Raw genomic sequence first — 22,692 nt, forward strand, 5'->3', positions numbered from 1 at the left:
GTCAAGCAGTCCATCATAATTTCCTGAGTTCTGAATGTGAGACAATTTGCTATTCAGAGAATTAGTGGTTTTAACATTTAGTTTATCTATGATGTCTGAGTATGGAATAGTGGCACTCATCCTAGGAAGGTCTAGATTTGCAATGTGTACTCATTTGTCCTAATCCATTGCTTCAGTAACCTACTCAGTGAAGTCAACCGAGTTAAGTAGACAGGATCTGCCCTTAAATCCAAACTGGATTGGGTTGAAAGTTTGTACATTAGCTATGAAGTCTTACAGTTGAGGCTGATCAGACTTATGATCTATAATTTCCTAGGTCTGTTGATGCCCATCCTTTGTGTAAAAGGATGAAAGTTCCTGTCCTCCTTTCATTTAGCACAAAGCCTGTTTGCAGGTCGACACTGAATAGCCTCTGTAGGGGCTCTGAAAAGTCCTGTTTCAGGCTACCTAGTAAACATGCCAGTGTGTTATCCAGCTCCACAGAATCAGTGTTCTTGGCCTGCAATAGTGCCTTTTGGCCTTGCTTATGACAGATTTTGGGAGGCAATGTTAATGCTGGTATGAGATCAGGGAATGTAGTAGGGAAGGGGAGTGAAACTAGCTAAATTTATCTGTTAGAACATTGGCTATGTCTTCTGCGCCTGAGTATATGATATAATTTGTTATTAGCTCTGCATTGTGCTGGCCATTGTTTCTAAGGTTTTTAAAATAGCTAAAGAAGGCTTTGTGGTTGTCCTCTGCCTGCGTCACAATTTTTACTTCATATCTGCTTTTGGTTGATTTGATCAGGGCCCAGCATTCCCTATTAAGTTTAGCAAGAGCTTTTTTTTATCCTGAGAATTGCGTTTATGTTTATATGCAATGATTTTTTTTTCTTTTATTATGGTGCATATTTATATTTGGGTTCTACCCCAGGAGATTATTTTTGAAATTGGCATTGTATTTACTTCAGAGGGAGACTCTCTGTATCTATTCACATGTGCACTGATTTGAGCAGTTAAGGATTGTGCACAAGCAGTGGGATCATTGAGATGGAAGGGGATGTTGAATTTAGCCAGGTCATTACTCAGCTTCAGTAAATTAGCCTTGGCATAATCTCTGAATACCAAAGAACTGCAGGATGCTTCTGGTTTCAGTCTTACGTAGAATGTGACTGGTTTGTGGTCTGATTTGCCAGGAAGGGAGTTACAATTGTTAGGGAGCTGATCTGCCCTCTGTTAGTAAGTGAACAGTCCATGATTTTATCAGCCCTGGTTGGACTATGAAATAACTGGCCCAGAGAGTTTGTATGGATGAAGTCCACAATTCTCTTGGCATGCACGTTAGAGTATGTATACATCCCCCATTTAATGGTGGGGCACTTGAAGTTCTCTAGGAGAATGGGGTTTGGCTTAATGCACAGGGACTGCAAACTATGTTGGTATTAGTTATGGGCTGAGGGTATATCAGGGATCCTTTATTTAGCCACAATGTGACAAAGGCTTTTGTCAATGGTAAGCTGCACATAGAGGAGTCCCAGACTATTAGCTTGTCTAACTAGTCTGGAGGTGAAGTATTTTATGTACAAATATGGAGACACCGATGCCTTTAGTGACTTCATCTAATACGATGGACCTGAACAATGGGGTGATCTCAATGTTCTGAACTGGGTCACTGTAATGATGCATAAATTGATGTTTTCTGGGCTAAGAAGTTTTTGTAGGGAGTAGAGGTTGCTGTAAGGGCTACTGGCATTGTGTATCAATACCTGTAAGTTATTCAGATTCATTTTTATTAGGTTGGAAGCTTATGAAAATAGACGTTGCCTAAAAATGGCACTACATGAGTAGACAAAGTTTTAGCCAACATATAAAAGCCTTTGTGGGGTAGGTACAGGCCACCCATGGCAGAGGAATTAGGACTTTCTACCATCTCCTCCCAGGCTTATATATAGAGACACCCTTTGAATAACACCAAAACCTAAGCCAATTGCTGATGTCAATAATCTTTAGCTTGTACTGTGGTACTGTTCTCATTAAGAGTAAAATGCTGACCAAGACCTGCCTCATACACATATTTTGAGAGGGGTCTATATTAGAACATCAAAGTTTCACAACTTCGAATGTTCTAATATCGACCCCTATTCAGCAAATGCTGACAACATCGAACATGCAGAACAGCAAATTTTTTCCTAGGAAAAAAATTTGCTGTTCCGAAACACATACACACAACACAAGCACACCAAACAAACAGCAATCCACACACATACACCTAAAATATTACATCTAACCCTACACTAAACTGTACATACACCACTAACTATCCACTTACTTTAACTCAAACCCTAAGCCTAAGGTCCGTCACTATCTCACACTTACCTGACCCACACCCTAACCCTAACTCACCTAACCTGCCCTAACCCTCACGTCCACACAATTGCACACTTACCTGAACCTGACCCATAATTTTCCACACAGTGCTGAAAATAGCGAAGCAACAGAAATGGACAACCAAATTCTTTCCTTAGGAAAAAATTTGGTTTTCTGCAGCTTTGCTATTTTCATCATTCGCTGAATAGGGGTTGATATTAGAACATTTGAAGTTGTGAAACTTCGATGTTCTAATATACACCCTTTTGAGAGCTCTATCAAGTCTCTCTTCATATAATCCATGGGTATATGTCTCAAGTCATTTACAAAGAGAAAAAAGGTTCTGTCTTGAGTTAACCAGTCCTCGACTTCAAAACGAATCACAAAAACAGCAATAGAAGCAGACTGGAACACAACCTCACTGTGCAGGTTAAAAATGACTTAATCCAAAATTAAAACACCATATATATTTAGATATTAGAGACTGATAAAGATCCAACAATTATGGCACAGTCTTGATTTGGTGAAATATAAATTATAGGTTCATAGGTAGATACTAGACATGCACTCTGGAAGAATACTAATTAACCTAACCCAAATCCCCAGAAGCCACAGCTTGACAACCTACACTGCTGGGTAATACCCTATTTTCAGATAATAAATAATAATGTATACTTATATAAAAGTGAATAAAGTCTTTACTGAACCAACTTCAGCTTCAGGTTTATTTATTTTTAATCACAAAACATCATTAATGTTGGGGTAAACGGAAAGGCACTAGATAGAAAAAACAGCAAATACATTATAATAAAGTAAAAGCAATCACCAACAATCATTCTACCCTGTCAAATACCATCTCAAAAGGTAAGACTTAGGTGCCATCCAAACTTGGACAAAGATGGGCACTACTGAAGTCAACAAAGAAAAATGAATAAAATCCAGAAGTTTCAATATAAATCTGTGGAACTGGTAGTAGATCCTGGAATGTTAAATGTACCACTGGCTCCTTTAGATATGAAGGGCACAGTTTTAAAGACATGTATGCGAAAACTGTCATATATGATCCTGTAATGAACAGGTAGCCACATAAACTGCACAGAGCAGGCCTACTATGTTAGAAATGCAAAGCACCAGTTAGTACCCTTACAGCAGAGTTCTGCACCATCTTTGAGTGATTCAGCATAGGGCTAGGAAGGCCCAGATATAAGGCATTCAAGCTTGAAAAGACCAAGACATGAACAACAACAACCCTGAAATATGTTATATATATATATATATATATATATATATATATATGTATATATGCACACACACACACACACACACACACACACACACACACACACACACACACACACACACACACACACACACACACACACACACACACACACACACACACACACACACACACACACACATATATATATATATATATTTTAGACATCTATCATCAAGGTAAAATCAGTGCAATGCAGAAGGGGTTATTTAATACATACATCCATATCCACTTCCCTACGCACTTTATTTTTTCTACTTATAGCATAATGCCTTGCAAAGGAAAGGCATGTAACAGCACATTCTCCTATCCTGCTGTAAGCCATCCATTTCGATGACAAATGGATACTTAGCCAGAAGACATCTGACCTGCCCTATGGCAACCATGCCTTGCATGATGCAGTGAATCACATAAACTGTGTTGGTGGCCAAGTAGGGACTATCAGTAGGTCAGATGCTGGACAACTAATTTATTATGTGATGCCCAGAAGCATTTTGCCTGACCAACCCAGGATGGCAAGGCAATGGGAGGCAGTCTGTCAGATGAATCATTGTTTAATGAGAATTAGGAGAGCCCTGTCTTTCTGGATGAGGGATTGGAAGGTTCAGCATCACATGTTTGGGTGCTGGACATTGGCACAATCCTGCAGACTGTTCCTAGAATCTTCTTCATAGATGCCCCAGGTGTGTGTCGGTAGTTTTGTGAAGAATGCATGCTGCTTAACTGTGTAGTAAAGTGCATATGACTAACTGCATTTTCCCTTATTATGTAGTAAAATAGAACTTCCAACAGAGACCACGTGCACAAGGTAAGGTTTGTCTTATTGTTTCTACAGCTATAAGCCATGTTTATTCATTCTTCACTGGGTGCAAATTAACATTGCTGGGTCTTATCAATTGAGGGTGTTTTCTTTTGGTGTTTTCACAGCTGAAGGACTATCTGATGCCTCCTCCTGTGGCAATGATATGGGTAAACAGCTGACATGGTCAAGGTGCATGGTATGTGTTTTATAGGGTGTGTGTGTGATGATCTTTGAGTCTTCATGTCTCATCATAGTCATGAACTGTCACCATCTGGTACAACTAAGGCACTCCTTTGGTCACAAGATGCGTGCCAGGTGTGTATCTCATAGCCACTTCACATCTACCAATGTGGACATGGGAGGCTTATGTCAGGCTTAGGTCAAGCACGCAGAGTGACATGACTTCAACCCCATTAGCTACTGAGTAGGGGAATGAGGCAAATGAGGACATCTAGAGGTACAGAACTTGTGCCACTGCCATGTCTGGTATGGCCAATCTCTATGGTTGATGCAGCATACCTACCTCTAGGCAAGGGCTCATTATTGCCTGTGGCAATCCAGGGAGAAGCAGCTTATATGGATGGGGACATTCAAGAAATGTCTGCAAGTAGCCTGTGACCTGAACCTTTCTCTAAGACACTGACACAGTACTGCAACGTCTACTGAGGCTGCATATCAATAGACATGCACACATCCCACAGCACCTAATTACACACACACACACACACACACACACACACACACACACACACACACACACACACACACACACACACACACACACATGCAAACACAGTGTGACAGTTAGAATAGCATGCACACATTCCACAGTACCCAGTTACACACACACAAACGCACACACATACACACACACACACACACACACACACACACACACACACACACACACACACACACACACACTGAGTGACAGTTAGAATAGCATGCACACATTTCCCTGTGCTTCCCATCCCCATAACTCTGCCTTGCCTGTTGTACTTTGCTACTTGGGTTGTTTATGACTGATGCACAGTGAGGGCAAACTATGCACTTATAACTGATGCCTGGTTGGAGGTTTGTATGGATCACTTTTCCTGTTGTGTATAGGCTTTAATCTTACTCAGAATTATTAGCAATCCACTGCATCATAGTTAGTGCCACGGTGTACTGTGCCAGCCTTTATCTAGCATGCTATTCCACTTCTGCTGGCTACTTCCCTATATTCCTCTTCTAGCCCACCTTCCTCTGCCTGGTGTAATGTGACATGTTCCTCCTGCAAGTTCACTCACAGCTGTAACAGTTTCCTCAATATTATGTTATGCAATAGAGCACATACTGACTATATTTTTATACATGTGTCATGGGCATACAGCAGGGAACCACCAGATACATGCAGGAAGTAAAGGTGTGTCTTCAGCAGCCCACATGCACACACTCAGTAATGATCCATGTTTGCAATAGGCCAGAGTGGTAGCGATGATCTGTCAGGGTCTGTTGATTTTTGGTTGGTGGCTCAATCATGACTTCAGAGCATGTCTGTCATCACCAATAAGGTTACTCTAGGTAAAAGTGCATGTCACGAATCACTCATACAATCAAATGTCATATATGGGAATTATGGAAACTGCCTAGGTAGACCCAGACACATTGTAGTTTATATCTTCTGCATTACAGACCACCTGGCACTTGATGGAGTGATAACATTGGGTTTATATCACAAGATCGAAACTTTACAACATCGAATACAATAACATCAAACTGTTAATCTCAAAATCTTAAAACTCTGAAAGCTGAGAACAGCGACTTTTTCCCTGGGAAAAACATCACTGTTCCAGCACAGAACACGAAACGCACAAACACTATAAACTATTTCTAATAGGGGGCTTCTCCCCCACACCCCCCAATGTGGGGGGCTGTGCCCCCTACCCCCCTACTTAAATATACCAACTCCGAGATCCAACTACAGTGGAGGAAATAGCAAAGCCGTGGAAACAGCCCACCGAGTTCTTTCCTTGGGAAATAATTCGATGTTCCATGGCTTCGCTGTTGTCAATCTTCGAGGTTTCGGGCTCGATATTATAAAATTCAAAGTTTTCCAACTTTGATGTTATGATACAGACCTGCAACCCTTATGGTTAATGTACCATTTTTTTAGGAGAACAGATGGGGCCTTTATTTCAATGTGAGTGCAATCCATGTCCCAGTACCTCAGGAAAATGGGCTATATCATAATATCCTCACATGGTATTTGGTCTTTCTTGTCTAGTGTCAGGAAACCAAATATGTTCCTCTAAACACTGTTGCATTAATTGAGAAACTGGTGGAGTATTCTTGAAGCAGATATCTGGGATATCCCTGTTATTTCCTCCATTGGTTGCTGTAAGGACTCTGTGGTTAGTATTCTCAGAGCCATACATGCCTTAATACCCACTAGGATAGGTACTCCAGCAATCCCACAGAGCTACAGATGAGGGAGACACATATTAGCCATCTCCTGCATGGGGACCACCATTGACATGGTAGCAGTCTATAGTTTCAGTGCCATGAAGGACTAGCAATTCTAACCATGACTGGATGACATGGCACCTCTCAGGGCAACAGTGTTCAACACCATGTCTACCATCTGTGAGTACAGCCTGTTGCAAACACACATTTGTTGAAGCATTAGCTACACTTAGTATCATTCTGGTATCCCCCACCTGTAACTCTAGAACTACACAGTGTTCAAACTCATTGTAGGTATCATCTCCAGTCATAGAATTTATGAGTTTCTGAATCATTTGCCATATCGTTTAGCTGAATTTGTATACACCTAGGTCCACATTTTAATGATGTTGCTCTTTCTTTGCAGTTATACCTGTTTTAGTATACATTGTAAGCAACTATATTGTTCAGCCTCCACTACTCATGCTAAGTACTTCCCACATTTGGTTGCTACTTGTACACAGTTTTCAACATCAATGCAAGGAATGATTCTGAATCACAGCCAAAGTGCTTCTGCCTGAGTGATTAAACAAAGACAACCATGGGTAAATTATCAATATATCACACTCAGAAGTTGGTTATTACTGTTATACAATGACATTATTTAAGAAATTATTTAAGAAAGAAATTACTTACTTTTCTTAAATAATGTCTTTTTATAATGGCACTGTAGTTTTCTTCTGCTTTCTTTCCGTACCCTGCTGCTTTCTTGATGTACTGCTCATGCATATGGGGCTTACGTTCCCATGCTTATGCAGTACATCAAAGCTTTGGAAAGGAAGCAGCAGAGAAAGGAAGCTCTCTGTTGCTTCAGATCAGAAGAATGAGGAGACAGGGCAGAAATACAAGGAAAATCAGGTACATTTCCTTAGTTTTGTATAATGTACTTGATTTTCCTTGTATTTTCTCAGCCCTCAGTACGTACCTCTCAAACTCTTAGCTGTAGCATATATTAATAGAAGAAAGTCTGGGTGACGGGACTTTTTTCTATTGGTATATGCTCGATTACAACAGGCACTTTGGTTGGGCTGACCAATCAGCACACGTTTTTGAATGTTAATGATCTGTCATTGTATAATAAACCAAACAATAAAACCAACACAGACTGAACATAGCCAACAAAACAGTAAGCACTTTTTCACCAATAATGGAGCTTTTTCAGGCCATACATATATTAAACATAAAAACAAATCACACTTAAATAATTAAAATCACAGCTAAATAAGTCACATTATCCCAATCTGACCAATGACATCCTGCAACTGAAGCAAATGACATCACCATGATTACTTCATAAAACTCAGCTACTTAAACAAACTATGTGCTTTAAGAAAAGGTTTAAATGGGACCTTCTTTCAATCCAGGAAGTTTATCAGCCTGCTTCTGTTTGACTATGGGACTTATTTTTTCCATTGTGGAGTAACTATTGTTTCTTATTATTGTATAATAAACATTAAACATGGCTCATAGGTTCATAGGTTTATAGGTTGGTACTAGGCGATCGGCTCTAGGACCTATACAAGCCTAGCCATAACAATTTCCTGGCTATTTCTTCCCACACTATTTACTTCCCTGGACCCCTGTCTAGCAGGGCGACTGACGTGATCCCCGGGGTGAATTTCCTTTCTCCCATCCAATCATCAAGGTTCTTTTTGAAGAGGGCCAAAGAGGCACTCTGCTTGACATGTATGGGCAGTCTATTCCAGAGTCTGGGGAGTCTCTGGGTCAGGAACCTATCCCTCCAGCATGTTTTGTTTATTGTGATGACACGATTTAGATCCCTGGAGCATGTGGCTCTGAGGGATTGGGAATTCTTTAAGAGTAGCATGTCCAACAGCTCTGGGTTTGACATGGCTGTTAGAAAAATATGTATTAGTGTATGTATTAGTAATATGCTTAGTGCATTTAAGGTTTGAAAAGGGTTAACACATTTATTCTATTTCACACTGCATAAATCTGTACAAACTGCAGAAGCTTTCCAATCTTATATTGTCATGAAATATGCTCAGTTATAATCTTTGCTTATGCTCTGGAAATTTACAGGGAAGCAGATAATTTCTGCTTGTGTCAGGAAAATAATAAATAGATGTATCACTTGTAGTAATGTTATGAGATTTAGACACGGAGTTCCGCTTATGCTGTGAGAAAATACACAGCTGGAGGATATTGGCAATATCCTTGGGATCAGTATATTTAATGCCATTCTGTTGTAGCTCAGAGCAGATCTGAGCATTGCCACTTAGATTCTTGACATAGTTATAGAATGCCTTGTGGTTGTCTTTGGAATCTTTGGCAATTTTATTTTTGGAACTAGCTTTGGAGGATTTTATGAGGGATCTCAGCTTCTTACTGAGGCTGGTAAGGGAGTTTTTTGCATCCTGGGATTTTCCTCTTTTCTGCATCAGTTACTTCCTTTTGTTGTAAAGTTTTTTTATGGCAAGGGACCACCAGATTGGCTTCCTTTTTTTGGAGGGGAGCATCTTGGTTCTATTCGGGATGGCACGATTCATGCATGAGTGGATGTGCTCGTACAGTGCCTTAGTGTAGGACTCAGCAGTCGAACTTTCAGTTCCCATCTGCATGGGTGTCATGAAGTTTGTCACTTCTGACTTGAGTAGCATGAAGTTGGCCTTGGAGAAGTTTTTTATGGAAGTTTCCTTACTGGAGGGTTGGGGTGGGATGTGGATGTTAAGGATGATTAGCTTATGATCTAACCTGACCAAAAAGGGGGTGACCACAGGTGTGGAGAATCGATTTCCCATGTTGGTAATGACCAGGTCCTGGATATTGGAGCCCCTGGTGGGACTATGGATTAGTTGATCCAGGGCATTGGAATTTAGGAATTCCAAGAACCGTTGGGCAAAGGTTTTGGTGCAAGAGTAGTTTTCCCAGTTAATGGCAGGGTAGTTGAAATCACCCAATATTAGGGTGTTTGGTTGTATATTAATATTTTCCAATATGTTTAGAAAGCTGTAATGAGAATCTTGGGGCATGGTGGGGGATCTGTAGCAAGCTACAGTTTTACCTAGTGTTAGTTGCACATGGAGAATTTCAGATGCATTGTGTTCAACCTGGTGGTGTGAAAATCCTTGGTGAATATGGACACTCCTCCCCCTTTAGTGTTTCGATCCTGGCTTGGTAGCTGAAAAATTGTGGTAAGAGTTGTAACCTGGTATTGCAGGGGTGCTCTATGGAGCCTTGAACCAGGTCTCAGTTACTGCACATATATCGATGTTCTCCATTTTTAGGAGTGCCTCGAGAGAGTGCATTTTGAGGTTTAGACTTCTAGCATTGAGTAGCATTACCTTCAAATTTTGCATGCTTGTACCTGTTATGGTGGTGGTTTTGTCCTTTGAACTTTGCCTAAAAAAGGCACTATAGGGGTGGCAAGAGCCTTAGCCAGTAAACTGAATCCCAGGGGTGACAGGTGCAGACCATCTCTGGTAAAGCATCATGGTCTGTCGATCATGTCGTCCCAGGCAGACAGATACTGGATCCCCTTTGAATGACAGCAGAAGCTTAGTCAATTGTTGCAGTCAATCATTTTGTCCTTATATTGTGGTATCAATCTGGGCGAAAGTAGGATGCTACTCAGGGCTAAGGTCATACCTGCCTGGGCGACATGCTCCGAGAGTTCTTCCATGTCTCTTTTCATGTAGTCCAGGGAGGTATGACTCAAGACATTCACTCCAACATGGACAATGACAGAGTCATATTTGTACTTGTTGTGGAGTGACTTGAGTGCATGAGTTATGTGGCAGATCCTGGCACCCGACAGGAAGCTCACTGTAATTTTTTCCTTGTTCAGCCTGGTGAGTTGGACATCAGTGTGCCTGACTATAGAGTCACCTATGACTAAAGTGTTAGGTACATTGTCTTGCCTTAGGGGCTGTTGCTGGGTGGCACACTGGTGTTGTGAGCTTTGTGACACTTTGGTTGTGATTGGTGTTTGCGTTTCAGCTTCGGAGGTCCTTGTTGCTTGGGCAGGTTACAGTTAAGGGCCTCCGCATATATGGATTTAGTGTTGCTATGTGTGGGTGTTGGTGGTGTGAGCTTAGAAGGGCTATGTGTTGCTTGAGGTGTAGTGTGTGTTTTAACCTTCTCCTCTTGACTGTCTAGCACAATCTTGGGTGGAGAAAGTGTTGCTTCCAGTTTGGCTATGTAAGTGCATCTCTCACAGGTTGTAGTGTTGGCATTTTTAAAGTTTATTTTGTTCCTTTTACATGTTTAAAGAAAATTAAAGTAACCAAACATTTGCAAATTAAATTAAGCAAATAAGTGTCTAAAGGTATGACTACAGTTGGTTAGTATTAACAAGCCATTTTATAGTAACCATTAACTTTCACAGAAAATTTTCAGACTCAGTTTCCTTTCTTTCTTTCTCCAATAATAGGCGATACAAATAGCTCAACTCTGTAAGTTATATGAACCCCTCATTGTCTATGCTTCTCCAGATTGACTTCTTGCAACATTACTTACCATTTGCCTTCTTTGATGTGATACTAGTTTTCTAGCTGTCCTTTGCAGCATGCCTTTTAACAAACTGTTTTAACTATAGCTTCAGCATTAGTAACTATATCACAATTTTTGACATAAGAAATTGCTTCTTCAATAGTATAAATAATCCTTGTGTCATTAGGCAGAAATAATTTAAATCTGGCATAAAAAGGATATGAGGTTTGATGTTATTCTTTTTGAGAACTTTTAATAAGAGCAGGATTTCCTTTTTTCCTCCATAATTTTAGTAGAAACACAGGTTCATAGGTTCATAGGTAGATACTAGGCTATCTGGCCGAGGGCATTTATAAGCCTAGTCAGAGTGTGTTGGCTTTCGCTGCCCCTTTGATTAATTTACTGATCATCTGTCAAGCAGAGCCAAGGAAATGATCTCAGGGGTATATTTTCTGTTACCCATTCACTCATCAAGGTTTTTCTTGAAGAGTGTTAGTGAGGGGCTCTGCCTGATGTAATTTGGAATTTTCTTCCAAAGCATGGTGAGTCTCTGTGACAGGAATCTATCCCCCTAGCATGTTCTATTTATTGTTGTGGTGAGGTTTAGCTCACTAGAGCGCGTGGCTCGCATTGACTTGGATTTCTTTAGGTGGAGCATGTCCATCAATTCTGAGTTGGACATGGCTTTGTAAGTCAGGCAGAGATCACCTCTGAGTAAGCAATATGCCACTGAGAACAGCTGGAGTTTTTTCAGTCGGGCTGCATAGGACATATGTTTGAGACCAGTAATCCTCTTGGAGAGGTACTTTTGTGATCTTTCCAGCTGTTGGAAGTGTCTTATGAGGTACATCCCAAATAGGGCATTGTACTCTATGATGGGTCTAATGAGTGATGAGTAGAGGGGCACTATAACCTCTTTATTTCTAGATGTAAACGTTTTAGTAATTAGATGGGCCACATAGAAGGATTTCCTAACTACTTTAGCAATATGATTGTCAAAGGAGAGATTACTATCTACCTGGGTCCCCAGATCTCTTATTACCTCTTCTGTATTAAGGGGGCTGCCACCTATGTGGTAATCCGTGGGTGTTTTGTTTTTCCCAAATGGGATGACTGCATTTTTTGGCATTTAACTTGAGGCCATGACTTTGACACCAGGTGTCCGTCTCAGTAAGGCCCTTTTGGAGGATGTCCGTGTCAGTCAGAGAGTCAATTATGGCTCCCAGTTTGCAGTCATCAGCGAACTTGGTTAGCCATAGACCTTCTGTGTTTGTCTGTACTTCTGAGAAGTATATGCCTAACAGTAGGGGTCCCAGGACCGAGCATTGTGGGACACTACTTGTGACTGGTTTAGATTCGGACCTGGAGCCCACTATTCTTACTGTGTGAGTTCTGTCTGTAAGCCAGTTGGCAACCCATCTCGTGATGTAGGGGTTTATGTTCAGGCTGGTGAGTTTTTCTGTAATACCTGAGTGGGGAATGGTGTTGAAAGCCTTAGCGAGGTCAAGGTAGACTGTGTGAACTACCTTTCCCTAGTCTATGGCCTTGGTGACTGTCTCATAGAAGTCAACCAGTTTTAGTGGGCATGAACTGCCCTTAACAAAGCTGAAATGGGTTGGGTCAAGTGTTTGGAGGTTCCCAATGTCTTTGTAAATGAGTTCCATGATGATGTGCTCCATAGCCTTGCAGACCAGGCTTGTCAGGCTTATGGGGCGATAGTTACCAGGGTCAGTTGTGGCCCCTCCTTTGTGGAGAGGAATAACAGTTGCTGTGTACCATTCTATGGGCACATAGCCTATGGAGAGGCTGAGGTTGAACAGCGTGTTTAGGTGGGGGGGGGGGGTTAGTTCGTTCTGTAGTTCGTACAAGACACAGCCTGTACACCATCTGGTCCCACTGATGCTGTGTTTTTGGCTTTGTAAAAGGCTATTTTCACCTGTGCGTGTGTGATTTTTGGGACACTACACGTTTCCGGTGTTGTTGTGGGCCCTTTTGGAGGTGAGAGGGGGGTGAAGGTTGCACTGAATTTATCTGCCAGGATGTTGGCAGTATCAGTAGGTTCAGTATATTTTGTGCTATTTTGCACAAGTTCAGTGCATATCTGCGAGTTGCCACGTAGGTTCTTAACATAGCTAAAGAAGGCTTTGTGGTTATCTTTTGAATCCTTGGCTTTTTCTTTAAAAGTTAGCCTTGGATGATTTCATGAGGGACTTCAGTTTCTTACTGATACTGATCAGGGATGTCTTTCCTTCTTGGGATTTGCTTTTTTTCTGAACTAGTTTCCTCCTTCCATTGTATAGCCTGCTTATTGCAGGGGTCCACCAAACTGGTTTCCTTCTCTTAGAGGAGTGAGTCTTGGTTTTGCTAGGGATGGCATGATCCATGCATCCTTGTAGGTGCTCATAGAGTGCATTTGTAAAGGTTTCTGCATCTTGGGCAGCATTATCCTTTAGCATGGGGGCTGTGAAACTTACCACCTCTGTCTTAAGTAAGGTGAAGTTTGCTTTAGAAAAGTTTTTTACTGTGGTTTCCTTAGTTAGGGGTGGTGGTGGGGTGTGGGCATCCAGAGTGATTAGCTTATGGTCTGATCTAACCAGTGATGGGTTGACCTACAGTGTGGAACACCTGTTGCCCATGTTGGTGATGACCAGGTCCAATATGTTTTCACCTCTGATAGGGGAGTTTACCATCTGATCCAGGACATTTGAGTTGATGAATTCCAGGAACAGCTGGGCCTGGGAATTTGTAATCGAGTAGTTTTCCCAGTGAATGGTAGGGTAATTGAAATCACCCATTATCAGGGTGTTTGGTAGGACCTTCATGTTTGCCAATTCTGATATTATTGCTGCCCCCTTTGTAGAAGCTCAGGATTTTGTGTGGAATTTCACAACGTATATATAGGCTTTTCTATGCCATATAAATGCCTCATCAGTAGATTTAATATTTCTATAACAGAGATAGTTAAGAGATGTATTATGTTGTTACCCTGTATTTCCAGTTTATCTAACAGCCACATGTTTGGTTTTAAGAGGAACTCAGGCTACAGTTCTTCCCCCTTTAGTCTGCCATCAATATTTAATAAAGAAGTTTATGTGCCCTTTAGATAAACTGTTTGCTGCAGCCTCGTGGCTTTGAAAAGTTATTTTTTTCACAACAGTTCTCTTGAACAAAACCCATGCTGGAACAGAAGTGGTCCACTTTCAAAGATAATTCCTGTACAGAAGTCACTACCTGTTGCCAATCATTTCTTAAAGGCATTATTTTGACAAGATCTAAGTGTGCTCATTTTCTTATTTTGATCCAATGGAGGGAATGAGACAAATATATGCTTAAATTGACAACCACAGCATAACACATGGATTTACATTCAGATTTAAATTTCCCTATATAATGCCTGCCAAAGGCACAGACCAAAAGGGTTTAGTCAGATCCATACATGCTATATGTACTTCATATCTATCCACTATTTCACTGACTTTTTTGAAGAAATTAATAGATTGAAGAGGATACACAGGGGTCCAGACTGGTTACATTTGGAACTGGTAATCATGCAGGCTACTACGTTATCCAGTTTCTTGGATGAAGTGTTCACAACTTTTTTAGAGGCATGAAATGCCTTGCTCCACAGTTATTATAAGTGACTGAAGATGTGGAAACTAAGGAGTTATTATTACTGTTGGGGCAATAAAATTTACACTAAATTTTCAGCTAGGATATTATTTATTTTCTTTCAATTTGAGATGGTAGTATTATTTTGGACTAGCTCTGAACATTAATGGATGTTTTAGTTTAGATGTTCCCCACATTGTTAAAGAAATATTTGTAGTCATCTTTGTGTGGCTAGTATATGCTCACATTTAGTTGAGAACTTTCTAATACTGATGTTTATCTATTCGCTAGTTTACTTAATATGTTCTTAAAGGTAGGTAGAGTGGGACCTCTTTTAAGCATCCAGTATTTTTTTTTCCTTGTTATATAGTTTAATGTTGTTTACTAAGACTCTTATTCTACTACAGCCATATGTTTATACATTTCCAATTATATTTAGTACAGATAGGGATTTGCCTTATCAGTATGGCTATTTAAGGTGGAGTAGAAGTCAGACATAGGTGGTGGCTTTAACAAGGAGATCTTTTGGAGGATTTGTACAGCAGAATTAGTTTGCTCATCAAGGAATGGAAGAAGGTTTGATAGGGAGATGTCCCTACACAAAAGTTTCTGTAGGAGAAACACCCCCAGTTTTACAGAAAAACGTCATTGATTTATGGTTTGATTTAATGATAAATGATAAACACATTGAAGTGAAAGAAGGGGAAATATTTGTGAAGATAAGCTCATGCATATAAGGCATCCAAGTGCAATATTGAACTATTGATACATGAAAGCTAACATTTATTCTGTCAAGCAAGTGAAGTACATGGCAACCATTCCCAGTATAGTTATTTCATATAAGTCATGGTCAAAAGGGGATATGGAAGGTGTTCTATAGCTATCTATGACATGCTAATATGATGATATGGACATCTAAGACTTTACATTTGGAGTCCTGAGGATCCAGTAGAAAAGTAACATCAACCTTGCCAAGTCCTGATACACACCTGTAGTTATGAACAGGTCTGAAGACATGATAGGTATAAAGAAGCATAAGTGCTTTAATTGCTCTGAAACTATATTTTCCTGTGACTACACAGACATGAATGCATTCAAATGAAATAAGGGGCTTAAGTCTAAACATTTTTTGATAATAGTCCTGGCACTGAGTAGAACCTAAAGCCATCTTAATGTATTCTCTGAGAAGCACGACTCTGACTGAAAGGCACTTTGGGGCAGGAAAGGCTTCAGCTGGAATGCGATATCCATTCTAAGTGAAGTGCAGAACATCTCTAGTAAAGCAGTAACGCTTGTCAGCTGTCTTATCAAAAGGTGACATATACAGGACCTCCCCCAAGTATAACAGCAATTACATAGTCAGTTATTAAATCTTGTTTTTGAATTGCATCATCATTCTGGATGATAGCTAGATATTGCTCAAGACCACTGTCTTTCCTGCCTCAGATAAATGCATAACAAGATCAATCACATCCTTCTGCATGTCCTTTTGATTAGGCCATCTAAAGGCATTCATGTCCACGTTGTCCACTACCAGGTCATAGGTGATTACTACACTAATGACCCATGCTTCTTAAAGGTGAGAATCAAACCCTGTAACTTGTTTCTGTAAGGGAAATACCTTAACCATTATGACAACCTACACTCTAGGTTATTATCATCCCAGATGGGACTTGAGCCCTGCAATTCCTGGCTTAGGGGGCCAATACCTTATCCATTGGCTAACCGGGCCTGACATGGCCTTATGTCAGAATCAGCTGTGTACCTTATATGTGTGACATAAAGACCTTGACCATTATCCCAACTGCCATAATTATATTTGTCAGAGTGGAAGAATCTAAGAGCCCTCATTAAATTCCACATCCTGGCTTTTGAAAGACCTAACTGTTAGCACATTTTTGACAACCTGGTTAGGGTTAAATGCCAGATGATAATATAAGTTCAGAACTTTAATCCGTAGTATGCACTACAAAACAGTATACAGAAAATGCAGATTAAATTATAAGTAATATTTGAGAGTGGAGTTCCTCTAACTGCTAATATTCAGTTCACAATATTTCCTGGACAGCTACAACCTGACTGCTTATGTCTGCTAAAGAGTTATCAATCAGAAGCATACCTTTCAACTATTTTGCTTAAAATTTCTGGTCAAAACCAATGATAATGGTGGAAGAAACACCCAAATGAGAGACATTTTCTTACATATAATTCACTTAAAAACTTAACAGAAAAATATATGTTGCATCAACATGCATTTTCTGAAAAATAAAAAGTATAAAGCTTTAATCTCTACTTTTATTCACTGACTGTAATCCTCAGTGATTTACTAAAAAAAAAAAATCACATTTTACTAGGACCTGGGAAAAACTATGGGGCAAAATTAGGAATGTTATGCAATATTCTGGACAGGTGAGATATATGGTCAGCAATTATGTGTAATTATGTAAGTGTCATTCTGGAAAAAATCTACAGTGTACCCCTTTCATAAACACAAACATTAAAACCAACAAAATGTTTTGGCTAGTGAGATTACAATCCTACAAAATAAGTGTATAGGTTCATAGGACTTAATAGGCTATTGATCCATGAGATCTTTAGATGCCTAACCCTGCATTCCTAAAATTTAAGGACACGTAACACAGAACAAGCTGAATACTTATGTTATCCCTATACATAAAGAACAATGGCACTAAACCTGGGTGAATTTGTGGTTTTCCACCCAATTGTCCAGATTATGTTTGAACAGAGTAAGGGAAAGAGATGCACTTTTCTTTATGTGAGGAGGAAGAAAATTCCAAATAAGTAGTATTCTGTCATACATGTCTATTCCTCCAACATATTGTATTTATGGTGTTGGAGAGATTAAGATCTCTTGAGTGAATGTTTATGTCAACATTGGATTTGTAGATGTGCAGTAGATCTTAGAGGATGGAGTCTGTTGTGGCTATGTACACGAGGTCGAAATCAGTCTTCAGTAATCAGTATAATACAGAGAAAAGGGACAAGACTTTGAGGTAGTCAGTGTAGTTTTCATGATTTATGTCCTTGATTTTCTTGGTGAGAAAGCATTGGTGTCACTCATGATGTGCTAAGTGTTTAGACAGGTACGTGCTGAAGGAGAGCATTACACTTAATGCGCAACCTATTGTTGTTGTGTCTTTCGGCTTATCACGGTTAGGGGTCGCCACAACCTAATAAGCGCTAAATACAGTGATCACATCCATGGAAATAGATATCATACCATTACCTTCAAGATGTATAATGAAAAAGGACTTCATTACAGTAGTGGTTATGTGGTAATTGAAAGACTGGCCCCTTACTACCAGGTCAACTTTCAGGGTTGTGATGTTGATGTGATAGTTGCAGGGGATATCATGCTTGCCAAAGGAAACTATTATAAATTCTTTGCTATTTAGTTTTAGTCCATGGATTTGATACCAGCTATTTACTTGTGAAAGGCTCTCTTGAATGATCTTGGAGATCATACTTTTCAACCTCTTAGAACAAGACATCTGGACAAAGCCATGAGTAAAAGTTTGATAAAGGCCCAAAAATAGGGACAATTTTTAAATATTGCTCTTACACACTTAGAAAGTTGATAGAATAGCAGGTTTTGCATTAGCGTGAATTTTCTGAAGGGTATGAAGTCTGAAACTGAAATGTATGTCATTATTTTCTCACTTTTGGCTTTAATGACTTGTCACTACTTTGCCAGAAAACCACAATTTTTTTGGAAAACGAACCAAAAATTAGAGGCAAAAATCTGGACATTCTGCGAAAATCTTTATAGGTATTGATGTACTGTTGATAAGATGGATAGCTGCATGGCTTACAAATAGGTCATGGCAAGTATCACACACCAACTTGACAGGTGAAATCCTTGGTTACAGTCAAGGTGTCCCACAGGGCTCTGTACTAGGCCCTTACTTGTTTAGATTGTATCTTTCAGACCTTACTTTTTCATCTGAGGTATTCTACAGTCTATATGCTGACAACCTGAAATTGGGTAAACTGATTGCAAGTGTTACAGATAAGGCATGTCTGCAAAATAATTTGACTAAGTTTAACATTTGGGCACAGAAGAATAATATGTTGATAAATACATCAAAAACTAAGCATATGAGATTTGGGAGACATAAACTGAAAGTTGAATATTTAATACAGCACACAGTGATTGAAACTGTAGACTCATTTAAGGACCTGGGTATATGGGTAGATTCGGCTATGAGTTTTTCTAATCATATCAACCAATTGGCTAATGATAGTTATAGAACTATAGGTTGTATAAAAAGATTTATAAAGTCTAGGAAATCAAACACAATGAAGTCATTGTTTGTTAGTTACATTAGACCCAAACTTGAGTATGGAATAACAATATGTAAACCCTATAGGAAAACAAGCATGAATAAACTGGAAAGAGTACAATGGAAATATACTAAGGGCATCCATGGATGTGAAAATCTAAGTTATTATGAAAGACTAAACCATCTGAACTTGTACAGTGTCTCTTACAGATATTTAAGAGGAGATCTTATTCAGGTATATAGGGCATTTAGGTAAAACTACCTCTGGGAATGTTTGGGGTTATCAAAAAGTACTATAGAATCGTCAGATAACCTATGTAGAAGATTCTATAGGCATGAGAAGTGTACTAACTGAGTCTCTGACAGAGTAGCTGATGCTTGGAACAGACTACCAAAGTACATTAAAGCAAGGGGTCTACTTTCTTTAAACGAAAATGCGTTACGTCGAACACCACTCCATCGACACATATACACCGAACTGCGACGCACGAAACCGTGAAACTCAAAATACCGAATTGTCATACTTGGCAAACCCCACCTCACGAAACATACTACCCACCCAAACAAAATAAACAAATCACAAACATACACCAACCAAAACCTTACTTCTAACCCTACACTAAACCCCACATACACCACTATCTATGCACTATCCTTAACCCTTCCCTAACCCTAAAGTCCGTAACTACCGCACACTTACCTTACGGAGCTATACCCAAACAAAATAAATAAACCACACACATACACTAACCAAACCCCTACCTCAAACCCTACACTAAATGTTAAATACATTACCCATCTTACATTACCTATCTATGCACCTACCTTAACCCACACCCTAATCCTAAACCTAATGTCCGTAACTATCGCACACTTACCTTACGGATCTGTAGCTCAGACGGCCAACCAAAACACTTCGACATTTCGAATTTCATGGTTTTGTGCATTCAATTATTTCACGGTTCGGTGTATATGTGTCGATGGAGTGGTGTTTGACGTAACGCGTTTTCGTTTAAAGTAGACCCAAGTACTAGTTTAGATATTTTTAAGAACAGCCTGGACATTTATTATGGGAAACAAGTGTTTTGGCATATTGGCAAGCTAGAAGGGCTTTAATGCCTGTGCTTGAAACATTTGTATGTATGTAGGTATGCACAGTCGAGAAGTATGCTTGGTGTCCTCTGGAGAGTTTATGATGGAGCTTACAGACTTGAACAGTCACAAATCCTTAATGTTAGCTTTGAAAGGCCTAGGCTTTGAAAACCAGCACCACTAGTGACAGGTCTTCTGGAGGAGGTACAGTCACCTACCCTAATTTCCTGGGTTCCAGTTGTGAGTCAGTGTATTTTTACTGAGGTTCACAGGTATTAACATATGGTTGGGAGAGGTTATCAACAACACCTGAGAATGGAATGATGCTGAATGCCTTTGTGAGGTCTAGTTAGGTGGCATGTGTGCACTGTTTCCCCCCCCCCCTCATTCTTTTATTCAGTAACCTTTTCAAAGACATTGACCAGGTTAAGCAGACAGGACCTGCCCTTGACAAAACTGAACTGGCTTGGATCAAGAGTTTATAAATTATCTATGATCTTATTTACTGTGTCCGTAATGACCCTTTCCATAGCTGCACAGATGACCAGGGTTCCTTGATCATAGGACCATAGGAAGTTACTAGGCTACTGACTGTGAGGCCCTTATAAGCCTAGCTAAGAGTTTAGCCCATGTTTAGACAAGTTGATGAACCATCTTTGTGCAGGAGGATGACCGTTGCTGTCCTCCATTCATTTAGCACAAAGTCTGCATGGAGGTTGATACTGAACATTGCCTACAGCAGGTTTGACAGGTCCTATTTAGGTTGGCCAATAGGTAGCCTGGATTGCTATTTTACTCCATAGAAGCAGTGCTATTGGCCTTAGAAAGTGCTCCAGGGATGTTTTCTTGAGAGATTTGGGAGGGAGTGTAGACGCAGGCATGTGATCTGGGAATTAAAGGGAAGAAGGATGAAGTTAGACCTAAATGCATCCATTAGTAGATTGACTACATTTTCAGGGTCTGATAACAACTTACCTTTCAAACTCTGAACAAACTTATATTGCCAACATCCTGGCAGATAGGTTCAGTTCTAACTTTAGCCCTCTCTCACCCCCTAAAGGGCCCATCTCTATACTAGAAGAATGCAAAGTTCCTGTAATCACGGCTGCACAGGTAAAAACCACACTCCCTAAAGCCAAGAGCACAGCATCCATGGGATCTGACAACATACCAAGCTGCGTTCTACATGAAATAGAGAATGAACTGGCACCCCAACTAAGTACCATGTTCAATCATAGCCTCATCTCAGGCTTTGTGCCCACTGAATGGTGCACAGCGACGGTTATCCCACTCCACAAAGAGGGAGCCACCATGAACCCCGGGAACTATCACCCCATTAGCCTAATGAGCCTGGTCTGCAAGGCCATGGAACGTATCATCATGGAACTTATAAACAAAGACATTGGTAATCTCCAAACTCAGGACCCCACCCAGTTCGGGTTTGTAAAAGGCAGATCATGTCACCTAAACCTGATAGACTTCTTTTTGAAGCAGTCACCAAAGCCGTAGACGAGGGTAAGGTGATTCACACAGCCTATCTAGATATCACCAAGGCTTTTGACACCATCCCCCACTGTGGAATTATAGATAAACTCACTAAACTAGGTATTAATCCCTATGTCACAAGATGGGTTGCCAACTGGCTCACTGACAGAACCCACACTGTGAAAGTAGCAGACTCCAAATCCAACTTCAGACCAGTGACAAGTGGAGTAACACAGGGTTCAGTCCTTGGTCCTCTCCTGTATGGTATCTACTTTTCTGAAGTACAGGCTAACACAGAAGGTCTTTGGCTAATGAAGTTCACAGATGACTGCAAACTAGGAGCCATAATTGAAACTCTTAACGATGTGGACATCCTACAAAAGGGCCTCACTGAGGCAGATGCCTGGTGTCAAAGTCATGGCCTCAAGCTCAATGCCAAAAAGTGCATTGTCATCCCCTTTGGTAAAAACAATGTACCCATGAGCTACCACATATGTGGTAGTCTACTTAACACCAAAAGTGTGATAAGAGACCTTGGGACACACATGGACAGTAGTCTCTCCTTTGATAATCACATCGCCACAGTAGTCAGGAAATCCTTCTACATGGCACACCTCATCACAAAAAGTTTCTCATCCAGGAAAAAAGAGATCATTGTTCCCCTCTACTCATCACTCATTAGACCAATTATAGAGTACAACACCCCTTTTGGTATGTACCTCACAAGACATCTACAACAACTGGAAAGGCCACAGAAATACCTCACAAAGAGGATTACTGGCCTCAAACAGATGACCTATGCAGACCATCTCAAAAAACTCCAGCTTTACTCCATCG

This window comes from Protopterus annectens, chromosome 1.part1 (assembly GCF_019279795.1).
Source record: "Protopterus annectens isolate FY-2018-M chromosome 1.part1, PAN1.0, whole genome shotgun sequence".
Classification (NCBI taxonomy): domain Eukaryota; kingdom Metazoa; phylum Chordata; order Ceratodontiformes; family Protopteridae; genus Protopterus; species Protopterus annectens.